We start from the raw sequence: 15,827 nt of genomic DNA on the forward strand, positions 1-15,827 counted from the left end.
CAGGAAAAAAACCAAAAAACAAAAAACAACCCTAATTAGTTTATTCTGAACTTCATGCATTATCTTATCTAGATTTATTAAGAGGCCAGCTAATTTTGATGTGAATTATGATGATGAAAAACTTCACAGTGCTTGAAGGCTTTAACATGCAGTAAGATGCAGTAGAAAGTGTGAGCAATACTCAAATTCTGGATCCTCGGAAGCTCATTGATGTGTTGGTGTTTGCACGTAGTATGAAATGCGTGGTACGTATTCAGAATGTTGTTCTCCTGCCTGAATAGTGCAAACTTGGGTTGCTTCTGTTTAGGTTTCAGAGTATGAAAAATTGCATTATATTTGAATCTGACACACACAAACATTTTTTGTGGACAATGCTAATTGACTGGTTAATCTCAATTCTAGCCAAGTTATGATAAAGCTCAAACAGTTCATTTATGGCTTTTTGTTTTACTGATTATTTTTATTTTTTAATAGGAGTTGGAAACAGAAACACTAAGAAAGCAGTCTGAAGTAATGGAGTAGCCTGGCTTGGTGAATGAAGTAAGTACTTGAAAATGAAAACCAAATGCTGTCTATAAATATAGTTATCACTAGGTGTCACTCTGGGAAGTTGTTACAAACTGCTGTGGCAAGAAGAGTTAAAAAACAAAAAGCTGATGGCAATTTGATGTTTACTGGAACAGGAGTTAAATGAACTGGAAAGCTCATAGGGAAAAACTTCTTTAAAAAGGAGAAATGGTGAGGGGTGACAACTATTGCCTGTTTGCTGAGATTAATTTGCATCTTTTTAATCATATAAGTAAGTGCTGGAAGACATTTTCTAGGCAAAAACTTGCTCGTACTAAGTTAAATCATTCTTCTTTTCCAAACATCAAAGTTAATTTCAGGCAGAATTCTGTTATGTGTTTTCCAATGAAAATATTTAATGCCTTTGAATCTACCACTACTGATAACCACTGATAGCATTTACACATTGTCCCAGGTCCTGGTGTCTGACAGGTTGTATAGGAGCTTCAACTGAGAATTTATTCTTTATTCTTTTATTTCATGTATCAATACGAGAAGTAATGTCTTAGATTGTACAGCACAGATGGTACTGAGTTGTCTTTCACATTCTGTGCCTTAGGGACACTTTCAAATTTGGTTCTCTAAATGAAGAATGAATTCAGGCTAAGCTGAAGCTACCTACGAGGCATCTATTATATACTGGAATCATTTACAACCTTATTTAATATGTGTGCCCTTCATGACTGCGTAGGCTAGATTTAAGAGATGATGCTATCTACAGGAATTACTTAAACGAGAGACTTAACACAATTAGAATGATCCTAGAACTAAAGCACTCTGGGACTCATACCCCAGACACAGTTAATGTGATCATAAATTAAAATAGACCAGCTCTTCAGATGTAGCAAGCCAGGCAACAGTTAGTGGTAGTAGAAATGAGTGTTCAAGAAATGAGCTAACTCTGATCCCTGTGTATTATCTATCATGATTGAATGATATGAGTGGATGTTGCTTCTAAATCTTATTTGTGATGATTAAAAAGGGAAGAGGGGTACAAGAAGGACAAGTAAACCCTGAGTGTTTATTGCTGTTGGCCACTGCATCTAAAAATATAGAACACAATGGATTTTGCAACAGAATGCAATCAATAGAGGAAATAAAACCCATTAAAATGTGTACAGTCCTGTTTTTAGAATGTATCACGGGGTATCTCTGCGTGTCAGTCCGTGACAGGGGGCACAGGCCCTGGGAAAAGCAAAAACAGAAAACAAAGGAGCGTAGGTAAAAAAAAAAAGCAAAGGTGCACCACCCGGCGGGCCCCGGGCCACGCGCTTAAGGAAAGGGGGAAGGGAGGAGAGCCAGTAGATCGCCCTAAGAAGGAGAAAACACAACGGCAGCGATCCGAGGAGGAACGGGAATTGACTAAATGTAACTAAATGAAACAAAATGAAGAGACGAGAGCACACAAAGTACGTGTCGAACCACGACAGTGCGATGGCACCACGTGCTTTAGCTGAGACAGCCCGAGGCGGAGAGCGGCTGGGGTCCGGGCCGGAGTCCCACCCCGCTTCTTCCTCGTGCTGAGTCCTCTGGGGTTGTCGTCCTTCCCCACCGGGAACCCAAAATGCCCCAAATGGTGGAAACACGGAACCAGGACATGAGCTCTTTAACTGCCACTGCGTTGCGTGATGCTCTGACGTGGAATACCGACAACAGAACTCACGAAACCACAACAAAATGTAACGGTGAGCCCTTGAGTCCGTGTAATGCAGTTTGCCTGGTGCAGTCATAAACTGGAACCTGATTCCACAGGCTGCTGTAGCTGATAATTGCCTTTTTTTTCTCTATCCGTTTTTCTCGAAACATGAACAGTGGTCAGGTATTCAAACAATTGAGTTTGAGGTAAATTATTCTATGTAAGACTGCGCTATAGCAATATTTTGTTGTCCAGCTCCTTGTGGACTGCTTAATTTATGCATGCTTACCGTGTGTTATCAGGGCAGGCTTGGCTGCTCCAGGCACTGGTACATGAACAGCAGTTGCTGCTGCAAACTGTAAACATCTGTTCCTGGTCCTACTAGGGCTGATGTACCCCAGGTGTACATCAGCAATCAGGTGTACAGGCTCTACGTTATTTTCTTTGGTGTTTTTATCGTTCTGGGGTACAGTTCTGTTTTCTCTTATGGTTCCAATGCTTGCTAATGTTTTAAACATTATCGAGAGCTGTTTTGTTTATCTTGCTTATTCTTTTACAGGTCAAGGGAACAGTAGCATAGTCAGTGTGAGATCTCTTGCACTGGTAGCATTTTGATACAGCGACACACCAAGTGTAATCAGTAGTTCCTTCTTATGGGAAACAATTGAGGGTGAAGTTCCAAAGTCAAATGTGAGATTTCACTGTGTGTACAATTCCAGCTGCTGATATGGCTGTGGCAGAAATTCTGCTTGATACATGGAGTGCTTTCTTTGCAACCTCACATCAAAACTGTGCTAACAGCAATGTTGCTTTTAATTGATCCTTTGTCATATTTCTTTTCTCTAAGTATAGTCTCAAACCCAAGCTGATTGCATCAGTCCATCCAAACTAGTCAACTTACCTAAGTGTAGGATTTTGCCCCTCAGCAGTTTGAGCATGGTGGTGTTTTGTCTCTTCTTGCTCCTTGTAATGTTTCTGCTAGTCACAGCTATAAGAGCAGCAAATAGCATCTGTGTAGAGCTTTGTAAGACAGACTTTATGCAGGGACTTTCTCATTGCTATGAACCACTGTTCAGGGCGATCCAGCTGGGAATTTGGCCACTCCAGCACACATGATTCCTAGCCTGACTTTGGAGTCTTCTTCCTTTTCTCCAAGAGGAATTGCTGAGAGTTAAGTGCTCCCTGGCTACCACTGTGATCTTCCAAGGCAACTCCGCTGTCTTATTTGAAGAAAAGTAGAATAAGTCAGACATTTCAGGCCTTGTACTTTGTTTAGCAAATGTGTAAAATTTACCTTTATACTTAGAAGTTCTGTTTCTACCTCTTTCTTACAGGTACATAAAATCCATGTTTCAATCTCAAGACTGAAAGGTTTCCCTCACTTCATTCCTCTTTTGAACCACTGAAGGTAAGAAGACTCATTCTGTGGTTTCCAGTAAAAGCCAGATATCCCGGTACAGAATTTCATCCCCATAACTTTTACATTATTTCTTGAAAGTCAACTACTAGAAAAAATCTTTCAGACAATCTCTTAAAAGGTGTTTTAAAGGTATTATTCATGGTAAATAAAATATTAACAATCTTCTCTTATTATATTTGTTAAAATATTTATAGCTAATCATACTTTTAGTGAACTGCAATGAAAATTTAATCATCTTTGTGCAACTGAGGCAACCGTATTGATTAATACAGCAAGTTGGGAAGTTAGCATTTTACTGTAATAAAATCAGCATCTTTAGAGTGATGCGCTTAGCAACCTCTGTATTTTATTAAATATTCAAATGTGAATACAAGTTTTGCTTCAGTGATTGCAGACCAGTTAGAAGCAAGCAGTAAGTTAACAGTAACCCTGTTACTTTCCAACTGTTTATGAAGCAGATGTGAAGCAATTAATCAGTTTTAATTCTCAAAGCCCTGAGTGCTGTTCTTTGGGATTTGTTTTTATTTTCTTGTGCTATTTCTGTAGATTATAGAGTATTTGATATTAAAATAATTATGATGAATGCCAAAACTAAGTCTGAATTGGATCAAAGAGTTAAGAAACCTGCTTTGTGCAGTGCAGTGCTGGCTCAGGCGCTGGATCTGTTATTAACTGCAGGTCTTCACTCTCTATGAAACTCCATAGTCAGAGGATTTAATTATTGAGCTGGATCTTTGAATGCTGGGTTGGTGTTTAAGAGACCTGGTGTTCTGTGGCCAAGACTGGGATCAGTGGCTCGGACACAGCCACACAGTGCAATCTGGAGATGCCCCTACTGAGCACCCCTCACTGTGCTGCTCACTTTGACCTGAATTTGTCTCTAATTCTATATAGAGAGAGGAAAAAATAAAAGGAGGAGCAGTAAAAATACAGGAAAGAGAAATAAAGAGCACACAGTGCAGGCGTTATGTTAAGAAAGCAGCTGGGTGTGAGGACCTGTCAGTCTGGATACTATTGCTGTCTTCGATTAGCCCCTTCATCAGTTCAGGGAAGTCAGTCTTGCTGCTTTGGCAAAACTGGAGTGTGCTAAACTTGTATAATGAATGTACCCTCTGAAAATAAATGGATGCATAGATGTGTTTTGTGCAGAAAAGGCTTAATTTACTCACTGCATTTATTAGCTAAAATATATTTCCCTTTAGGTCTACAGTTATGCATGTATGTAGTTTTGTTTACAAATTTTAAGTTCTCTGTAGATAATCTCTAGAATTGTATCAGCACTTCAAAATACGCCTACCTAACAGCAAGATTTAACCCATTAACATCAGCAGCTCTGCTAATAAACATGAACTTAGACAAGTAGTTACTTACTTTCCAGAGCTGATTCCTGACTTTATGATGTTGTGCAGTAAATGTCTTAGAAGTCCTGTATACTGTAGCTTTACTCACAGGAGATAATGTGCTGGAAGAATTACAGTAGATACCACAGTTGCCAGCAGGGTCAGCAACAATATTGTTTTATCATAGCATGCTTCATTGTGTTTCATACCAGCAGTAAATAATTTCTCTCTGTTGTAAATGGAGAAATCTTCCTGCTAGGTGACTATCTGCATGCATGTAATAGTTTCTAATTCTGGTTGGTGAAATGGCAGGTAATTAGTACTTTAAAGAAATCAAAGGTAATCAATTTAAATTTGAAAGTCTTACTGGCATGCTAATTTAGCATTTTCTGCACCTGAAAAAATAATAGCTTCTCATCTTATGAAAATTCTATGAGCAAATACTGTTATAAACATGAGGAGAAAAAAATGTCTTAAGCCTCACTAAAGAGAGATGTCAGTATTTTGTCTTAGAATCTCATATCTTCAGTTTCATAGCATTGTGTACTGTTGGTGTGGTACAACAGCACTGGGGCATTGAAAACTAACTTTTGCCAACTGGTTGTGAACTGTCTCCATCTCATGGATGTCTGACCCATTTTGAGGTATTAATTTGTGGTACAGAGGAGGTGAAGATGAGTAAAGAGGTCAGGAAGGTCTTCTGTCCTGTGGACTTAGTGAGCTAGGCTGAGAAACTGGGGTTACAGGTCAAGCCCTGGTCAAGCCTTGCCCAAGTGCCTTTGTGTTCTACACATACCTGTAGGTTCACTTCCAGTGCTTTGCCACCTGCAGTTGTTTGTTGTCTGTGACTATGGCAATTGGTTAAGTCTTGAAGGAGTTATCTTCTTACTATGGTTCATGAACTATGGAAGATGAACAGGAAATACTGGAGAGTGCTGCAAATGATGGCTGTTTGACAGAGACACACTATTGCATGGTGTTCTCATTTGTATCAGAAGAGAAACTCCTAAGCCATGGTTTTGCCTCTAACGTCAGAGTTAGGTTATAAACTAGAATGCATCTGCTACTTGTAGTTCAGTCAGAACAAGAGATAATGTGGTGACGATCACCTTCAATGTACAGTACCTATATGGTGTGGAAGATATGCTCATGCTTAGCTTGTGAATCTGCCATCAGTCATTTCTAATTTCTGATATAAATCTGTTTAGAACCGAAAACCTGCAGAAATGTTGCAAAACATTTAAGGTAGTAACTGCAAGAATGTGGAATGATGTGTTTGCTGAGGTGCTGTATTTTCTCTGTATCTCCCAGTGTTCAGCTCATCCATCGGCACACACGAGTGCTGTATCTAGAAAGAAGGAAGGGCTCAGCTGGCTCCTTGTCAGCTCCTGTCATGTGCTGCAGATTTAAATAATAACCCCAGCCAATCTGGAGTCCCAACTTAAAATGACATTTGAAGGAGCAAGACCATTGTAAGGCTTAATGGGCTTAATCATGATTTTTCCTTTTAGGCATTTCCTGTCCTTTTCAGTGATACAGCAGAGGGAAAAAATGCTTGTGTATGTGAATGCGAGTAAGAAAAAGGAAATAGGATAAGTTGGTTATGTTTTACATTGGTTATTATAGCTAGAATTTCATGAAATATGTTTCTTTAATAGTAGCTTTTTATCATACTTTTGAAATCAATGCAGTCGGAAGACGTGATTGTGCTTTTACTTTAAAGTTAGCACATTCAAAAGAATGGCCTTTGAATTTTACTAGATTACTTCCCTCAGTATGCTGTTGAAAAGTTATTGGAAAATGTATTACTGTGAACGAAACTCAAATAAAGAAAAAGAAGATGGGAGCAGACTCCAAGAGAAGTTGAAGGCGTGACTTATGATTTTCTGATCATTATAGGAGGAGGAAGAAAGAGGAAGCAGTCCAGGTGACCTGTCTCAGCAAAGCACTGACTAACTTTAAGGGCCATTACGTATTTTTCATTTACATTACATGTAACCTGCATGGGACTTAAAATATTTGAAAATATATACATCTGAAAAAATATCCTGTGATGTATTTTTAGCAGTCATGTATACACAAAGTTATTTCAGCTTTTAAGTAACACGATGTAGTGTATAACTGCATGAAAGCACTTCTGAGCACAGTCATTGACGGATGTTACTACACCAAGCTTGTTCTAGGAAAGAAAAAAACTAAACAAGGTAGGATTAGCTTGTATTAATTACAGACCAATTAGAACAATGTTGAAAACTTCAGCATTGTCTAGTAGCGTAGCTGAGATCTTTAGAAACAGCTTTTGGAGCAGAAAAAACAAAGTTACAAATATAAGCTCTCGCCAGAATATTAATCTTTGTCACATTTACAGTGCCTTGTATGCAGTGTCACGGGACACAGGGTTCTCCAGAGTAAATAAAAATTAATCTAGTGAGGTGCAATACTGTTAAGAAAGATGAGGGTCACAGTCAGTAAATCTGCATGTACTTTTTGAACTTGTCTTTCTCGTTGTTTTATTCACACTTGAGAAATAATCTCAGTTTAGCATTAATTCACAGAAAATATTAACGCAACTTGAAGTTAATGCCTGCCTGCTTGGGACAATAGTCTTTGTAAAGATCTCCAGGATGGCTGTTCAAAAGCTGCTTTTCTCAGCGGGGATAATTTTAAACTTGTCAGATGTGCTTTGGATGAGTGTCTTCTCTGATATTAAGAGATCACCATTAATAATTCTTTGACTTCTTACGTGCATAAGTGAGTGTAGTGAAGGTCTGGTGTGTATCCCTCAGCAGACTGGAGGCAGATTTGGATGCAGGTATAAAAGTACTGTAGCCCTTGGGATCTGCAGCCTGTGCTGTCATCTTTCCAGTCATCTTTTTAGTGCATTATTTTTTATTTTAAGAGACAATTTAGTGTAACTTATTGTTCATACTGGGATTTGAAAAATGAATGAGCTACCTAGTATGCAATCAGAGAAGAGTTATGTAACTGCAAAGTACTGCTTAGTAAGACCATTCATAAGAGGCAACTAACCAAATAAATAACTAATTCCAAATATCTTTAGTATAGCTGATTATTGTATTGAAGAAGCAGCTTCTGTGGAAGAAAAAAGCTGAAGGAGCTTTTGTCTTGGTATCTGCTGCAACTACTGTTTTGCCAGCAGAAAATTCAGTAAGTTGGAGGTGTTGACATACTTGTCAAAAACACAGAATATGTTCTACATGGCTTTGGTAAAAGGCTTTGACTTTGTGGCAGCCACAGCTTTTATTGGAGTGAATTATGACTGCAGTATTATCTCTTCATGGTGAATAATTATTTAGCTCGCATTTTAAATACATGCGTATGTTTTCATTTGGAACGTTTTGTGCTTGAAAATTGGAAAACCATTGGAATATTATGAATCTCTAGGTTAAGCTTAGAGGATGGGTTCAACAGTCCATCCCAGCAAGATGCAGATGTGAAAACGTATCACTTTGCTTTGCCATGTGTGCAGTTATACAGTCAGTAGGTAAACACAGGGTATACAGATGCTTCATAGAAATGATTAATATGATAGAAGGATAAAGGGAAAATGCTCACCAATTTGGAAGATTTGCATTAAACTTCACAAAGGAGCAATGTCCAGAAAAAGAAATCCTGCATTAGTGGCAGTCAGCCCTTCAATGAGATGTGGGAGAGCTAGAGCCAAGCTACACCCCTTCTGGTAGCACAACTGAATTACCTTCACTGCTGCTGACTTGTTGCTTGCCTCAGGTTGTCAATCAGAGGTTCAGGCTGTGATCAGCCGTTTCCTGTACACCATGGATGGCAGGTCTGCACAGACTTGGATTTCTGTACATGCTCTGTACTCACTGAAATTACCTGACTGTTAATTACACACTGTGATCGCTGTAGCGCAGAGAGCAAGGAAAATGAAAAACACAAAATAGGTATGAAGCATCTTTTTTTTTTTTATACACTTTTTTTTTTTGTTTTGTTAACTGAGTTAATATTAGTAAATGAAGCCCCTTATTAATGTTATCTATAGTGATAAACTTGCTGTAAATAAACGAGCCCTATGCTGAAACTATATTCACACTTAAGATGTAAATGGTTGACAAGTGAATGTGTATTTGAAACAAGCATACATATTGAGAAGGTACTGTGTTTCTTCTTCCCCTCCTTCCTTGCCTGTTAGGAGACAGGTGCTGCAGTACAGTGCATGCAGTCATGTGGCTTTGTTATCAGCATGCTTTCTTAGAGCTTTCTTTTATCTCAACCTACAGCAGCACAGTGCATTCTCCACTAATTCTCTAATTGAAACAATTAAAAAATGAAAATTCCAGTATTTATAATTACTTTTTTTTGGAGTAATTTTTGGTATAATGTTAATTGAGTATAGAAGTAAAAAGATAATATGCAGTTATGTTGGCATATGTAATGATGGTCTGATCTACTCAAGTGGGAATTTACTGAAACCTCATTAAGAAGTCATTGGAACTGAGAGAACATATCATTGATCCACTGAAATTTTCTCATGAATCTTAGATTCAAAACTGTATTTTCTCATCTAAATATGTCTTCCACTTTCCATATAAAAACTCATTATTACTTTCAACTGAAGAAACAGGAAGGTATATACCAGAATTGAGACTGTCACAAGGTTTATTTCTCTAAGTGAATCCCAAACTTCACCTCTGAAAATTGGTTATCTTTACTTGTAAAGCTGTGCTATTAACTCTACTTATTATTAAGGTTAATAATTCCAGCATTATTTTTTTTGTAAACTCCTCCTTCCCCCAGATTATTTCCTTCTTAGTATCTCTTTCCCTGCAACTTAGGAAATCACATTTTAAAATCATATCAAGTTGCTAGCAGAAATACTCCTGTTGATTTGAGTGAAGTTTGGATCAGAGTTAAAAGGTTAATTATGCATTCATTCTTTTCCCTAGTTTTATTTCTCTTCACTGTTGCTTGGAACCCTTTCAGATTTAGCATATAGTTTGATTTCCACTGAATTCTTTTGTGCTCTCTAAAATTACATGATTGGAGTAGCACTAAACAGCAATTTTCATGGATGCTCATAGTTTCGGAGTAAATTATTCCAATAGTGCTTTTTAAGTCTTTAGAAGTTCCTTGACTGTATCACAATGGATGTGTTTTCTATTTCATTCTTTTTTTTTTTTTTTTTTTAATTCTTTTGAAAAGCAAAGTGCAATGTTCTCTGAAGACTTTGTGGTAGCAATATTAAGAAGCTATTGTGTCCCTTGTTGTGTCTCTCTGGATTCTTGATTCTCTAATTATTTTGCTACTTTTTGTGGATGATCAAATAAGATTCAGAGAAGGATGAAATCATTGTTTGCTGCTTTTATGTGTCTATCACAAATGTTATTCTTTATTCTTGCAAGCCTCCAAACTTGTCTTAGCATTTGTTTTGTACAAAATAGATGGTGGGATCATTACTTAAATTTAATTTCTTTCTTACATGCCACCTAAATCCTGTTTGTTCAACCTTTCCAAGTATTCTCTCAGCAAGTGTGTAAGGGAAACTGTTGATCACAGCCTGGAATTCTGATTAAGCATCTGAGGCAAGTGATGAGTCAGGTGCAGGAGCACAGGTGAAGGTAATTCAGCTGTGCTTCTGGAAAGGGTGGAGCTTGACTCTGCCTCTCTTAGGTCCCATTTGAAGGCTGACCACCACTAAGATAACAAACATCTTTTAATAGAGGGTGCTCCTTTGTGGAGTTCTGGTGGCCAGTCTCATCATTTGCAAGCATTCATCTTGACTGAAGGCCTCAGAGTTGGTGAGTGTTATCCTTAGATACCCTCTGGCTATCTATTTACAACTATACTTGTATTTTTGCAACTTTATTAAAGGCTATAACAAATACATGCAGTCAAGTGATTGTGGTTCTGCTGCTTTTGCTGGTTTAGATAGCAACTTCTTCATCGCCTAATACTTTAAACTACTTTTCTGTCTACTTTTATTTTAAAACTGATTTCCTGAAGCAGAGCAAGTTGTCTGATCTTTGACTTCTCAATTTCACCTTTTATTTACTTTTTCTGAGGGCATTAGTCTGAGTGCCTTCTCTTCTGATCCACGTGCAGTGCCTCTGCAGTCAGCACTTCTGATCCTTAGGAAAATTAGTTTGTTTTTCTGCTATTAACTCTTAAAAAGAAAAAAAAAATCCCACAAAAAACCAACCAAACAACAAAAAAAACCCAACAACATAAAAAAAACCCTAGTAGCACACTGTTTATACCCTTAGGCTTCATTGACTGTTAATACCTTTCCCTTCATCCCTTTAAAATATAAGTGTAGGTTTACCCTGAAAATCTGGAGTACTTACTGTTGTTTAATTGCTTCCTTTGATTACCAGATGTTGTAGACTTTCCGTTTAAGTTACATACATTGAAAAATATCACCTGAAATGTGTTTTTTTTTCCTTCTGTCATTTTAATAAAAGAGTGTGTCTGATTCTTGTTTGAATGCTGTTGGTGAAATTGTTTGGCGTTTCCACAATTCTTTTGTGATGCATTCTGTGATGTTATCTATTACTGTGAAAGGGAATTCATGATCTTGTTCTTATTTATTATTTGTTCATGCATTGTTTATTCTGTACCCCAGTCCTTGCATTTCTTAATTGTTTAGAGTAGGTCTGGATATCATTCTAGTTTCAGGACCCTCTTGTTCATTTTACAATTGAGGACACTACTGGTAATGAGCAATGAAGGGTTTTCATTTTTTTTTTCCTCTTTACCTCAAATGCTTTCTGTGTTGTAGGCTTCTTTGAGGCAATCTATTTCTCATGGTTGTTTCCAAAAGGTTTGTTTATGCATCCCATTTTAAATATCTACTATCTTTATTATTTTGGTTTCAAGTATATTAGTCTTTACTCCCACGTATTAAATGGGTAGGTTTGTTTGCTTTAATAATGCAGTTTCAAGTCTATTCCGATCATCTAATCGAAATACTTATTAACAGATCTGTGGTATCATGTGCTGTTCTTTTTCTCTTTTTATGGTGCTGATTATGTGGTTCTTTCCTACTTGATCATTTATACACATTTCCAATTCTAACATGTAATAGAAAAATAAGTAGGAAATAACTCCTTCATCCACCGAAATTCACTACTGCTCATTATTCCTCTGAGTACCTTTTAAATTGCTTTGTTCAATTTCCTTTGAAAATGAAATCCCCTTAATAAAATTACTGTGTATAAAAAAAAGCAATGAAAGTGCACATTGCTTTCAGGCAAACGGAATGCTTAAGCTTTGCAAAGAGCATAAAGGTGATTTTGGTTTTCAAATGATGAGAGTTTAAGAAAACTGCTGTGATTTATTTTCTATAAGGTCTATTGCAGGAGGGAATTTGTACTTTGCAGTATTAGGAAATGCTTGATGCACTCCTCTGTAGAACAAATGGCAAAGAGGTGTTTTTTCAACCTTCTGAGCCCTCTTCATTAAAATCCATCAGTTCAGAATTTATTCTGGGACTAGTTTTATATCAAGATAGCCACTTTGCTTCAGTGATGAAGACTTGTGGTGTTAAGGAAGATGTATGTGATTGAAATCGGTTACTAATGCATGCACGCATGCTGAAACCATTGAGATTGTCATCTGTACAGCTTCCCAACTTTGTGGATGTTCACTGTCTTTGTCCTTTAGACTCAAACTTCTGTTGATTTGTATGTGTTGTTTTGTTTTCCCTCCTGCTTCTAAGGAGGAAATTCAACATGGGTGTAACCAAACAAGAAAATGTTACAACAGATCAATGTTTATCTGCAAATGCTGTCACGTAGTTCTCTGCTTAAGTCTGGGAATAGTGGAATGAGTGTCATGGAGGTGGCAGAGGAGGAAGAAAGAAATGAGGCAATCCGTGATGTGCAGGAAGCACTTCAGTGGACCATGAAGATTTTCATGGAGAAATGATCTAATTTTTCATGTCATAAAATATTTAGTGTGTAACCCCATGCTGCCCATCTAGGTCCAGTTTGCTTATAGGCAGAAACAAAATCCATCTTTCTGTAAGTGAATGCCCAGACTGTTCTCACCTTTCTGCTGCTATTGGTAGGAAAAAGTTGGAAACAATACCTCCAGTCTTAGCTTGCACTCGGATGTGGAAAGAGAATTGACTTTTCTTAAGACTTAGTTTAATGTATTCAGAAGCAGAATCTATTATTTTTTTTTCTGTGAAGCTAATGAGAGATGAATGAGTGTTGGCAGAAAGGGCAGCTCCAGGTGTGCTTCCTGGACTCCAGCAGCACAGCTGCCTGCAGCCTTGGGGCTCTCATAATAAGAGACTTGTGTGCTGTCAGTATGGGCCACATTACAGTACCTTTGTGTCATCTCACACAAAAAGTGACACTATTAATTCCAGCTGTAGAGATTTTTCTAGCTAACTCCTCTTCATGGGGTTGAAATAAAGGTCTGAACAGACAGCGTGAAATTGGTTTCTTTTAACTTGATGTGTAAGAATACTATTCCAAGGGGAGGTGGAGTTGTAGCTTACAATCTCAGCTTCTAGATTTTAAGTAATCATAAGTACTGGTCTAGAGTTTGAAGATAAATCTACTCTATAGTATGAAGATAGAGAACTGGCCCTGATATGGTGCAGTGAGTCAAAAAGAAGAAAGAAGCTTTAAAGAAAAGCTTTAAAGAAGCTTTAGTGCAGGAGGAAGGCTTGAGGAATTACATTATTGTTAACTATATTGCTGATCAGAGTTTAGGAATGAAGTTTTTAAATGGCAGAAAAGTTTTGTAACCTTGAAAGGCATCATACTAAGATTAATTAATGTTGTTTTAGACTGAAAATAAAAGACAGAGCACAAAAAACCTAGAGGTATCTGATACTTGGAACTGATAGCCACTGTATAGTCATAGAAAATGGGAACTGTGGGAGAAGCCATAATGTGCAAATGGAAGGAGCTATGGTTCAAGAAGTTTACATTTTATATATTTGAACAACACTGGCACTTTCTGAACTGGAAAGTAGATTGAGAATTTAATAAAATTAGATTTATCAAGTCCACTCCGGTGCTGCACAATAGATAGGATTTTTTTGTGGTGGCTTGGTTTGGTTTAAAAATTCTCTAGTGCTTCTGGGTGAAAAATAGAAAACAAAATGTAGGGGAAATAACTGTAAGGGAACTGAAGCTAAGAAGTCAGCAGGCAGAAATGGAAGCATTCAGGGCCAGGCTGAATGAGGCTACGAGCAGCCTGGTCTATTAGGAAGTGTCCCTGCCCATAGCAGGGAGCTGGAACTAAAGGAAATTAAAGGTCCTTTCCAATCCAAACCATTCTATGATTCTATTTTATTAACTCAGATCATATTGAAGTAGAAATATGGGCAAGAAAACAGGTTGATTGGGGAAAAGTAAATTCTTGAGGCTGTGTTTCAGTTTTAGAATCCTCATTGGCTTCAGCTATTCTCTGCTCTTCCTGACGTTCTTTTATTTATCTGATATGATTTGTGATCTGGTTTCCAAGATCCTGAGTAAGTAAGTAAATCCAAATAGATATAAAGAAGTCCAATCCATAAGCTGTGAGCTAACTTTGGGAATGTTGGTACAATTTCCCTTGTAATCCTGCAATCAAGACCAAGTAAAATTGGTGGTTATTTGTCTAAAGGTGTCTGATTCTGCTGACCTGTCGTAAGGCCGATAAGGATATGCTCTGCATCTTTTAATTTGAGGGGGTGCTCATTCATGTCAACAAGTATCTGATTGGTACTTAGCATATCTCTCTTCTACCTATGCATTCGTGTTAATACCTCATGTTGATTAGGCACATTTGAAATTAACCTGGGAATTATAGGACATTTCAGTGACTTCAAAGGAAACTGTTAGGTTATTGCTGTATCTATTTGCACTGATGCAGAATCTTTGCAATGCTTAGAAACTACTGGCTGAAAGGAACCGAAACCCATCAGTAGATGTGTTTTCTGTTTATATTCGGAGGAGCAGTTGGAGGAGTGCTTTCTCTTGTCTTGTATTAAAAAGTGAAGCTCCGTATCATTTGTAAATCAGACTGTATTCCATATTTGAGCACTCTGTACGAGGGGCTGAGAAGAAACAGGCTTCTTTATGAATAGTGAATGTACGATATTCATTTTCCATGTTTTCCTTTATGTATGTAGTTGGTGTATCCATGTATTTTTAGTATATATGTGGATATAGCTTTCTGTCCAGTAAAAGCAGGTTTCTTCCTTGAACTACTTCACTGCTATTGACATTTTTTCACAGTTTCATGTCACGTCATCTCTTCAGTTAGGAATTAAATGACAAGTATAGCGTTTTGTTTTGTACTTGTTCTTCTTTGTTATATCTGATACCAGATATATAATGGGCAAAGATCAATATGCCATTTAACGTTTAGAACAGAGCAGCCTCAAACAGTCTAGGAGAAATGTCTTCAATCTGAATATATGCTATAAAAAGAGTAACTGCTTGGGAGGGTGATATTTATACCTGAACTGAGCTACTTCTGTCTGACTAATGAAAAAAGATGAATAATTTGAAAAATATAGCTATGTCTCATATACTCTTTGAAAGGTAAAACTGTAAATGTATGGATTATATAGAGGAAATCTATTGTATTATTTTGGTGTGTACTGGCTTAGCTAATTCAGTTCTCAAAAAAAGAATTAAGAAATAAGAAAATAATGTAGTCAGGCTGGTTGTAGCAGTGGTTTGCAGTTCTCTTGTTGAATTCTTAACTCTACAGAGTGTGGTTGACACACTTCCTACAAGTATGTCAACATGGTAAATGTTAGAAGAAAACTTGATAAGATTGGTAAGATTAGATTGATAAGACTTGGTAAGATTATGTACCGAATAATATATTTCATTTAATGGTTTTGGATGATCTCTGTGGGTGTCCAGCTATT

The 15,827-nt window shown here is 37.4% G+C and overlaps 1 long non-coding RNA gene across 9 annotated transcripts in view; it reads left to right on the top strand.

Annotated features, from left to right (window-relative positions):
• LOC107316441 overlaps positions 1 to 15,827 on the top strand; it is a 311,291-nt gene that overhangs the window by 111,375 nt on the left and 184,089 nt on the right. For all 9 annotated transcript variants that reach the window (XR_001556346.2, XR_001556345.2, XR_004307965.1 and 6 more), the window contains exons 5-6: positions 475 to 540; positions 3,538 to 3,611. This is a non-coding gene — a long non-coding RNA (uncharacterized LOC107316441). The remainder of the gene's footprint in view (positions 1 to 474; positions 541 to 3,537; positions 3,612 to 15,827) is intronic.

This window comes from Coturnix japonica, chromosome 7 (genome assembly GCF_001577835.2).
Source record: "Coturnix japonica isolate 7356 chromosome 7, Coturnix japonica 2.1, whole genome shotgun sequence".
NCBI classification, from domain to species: Eukaryota; Metazoa; Chordata; class Aves; order Galliformes; family Phasianidae; genus Coturnix; species Coturnix japonica.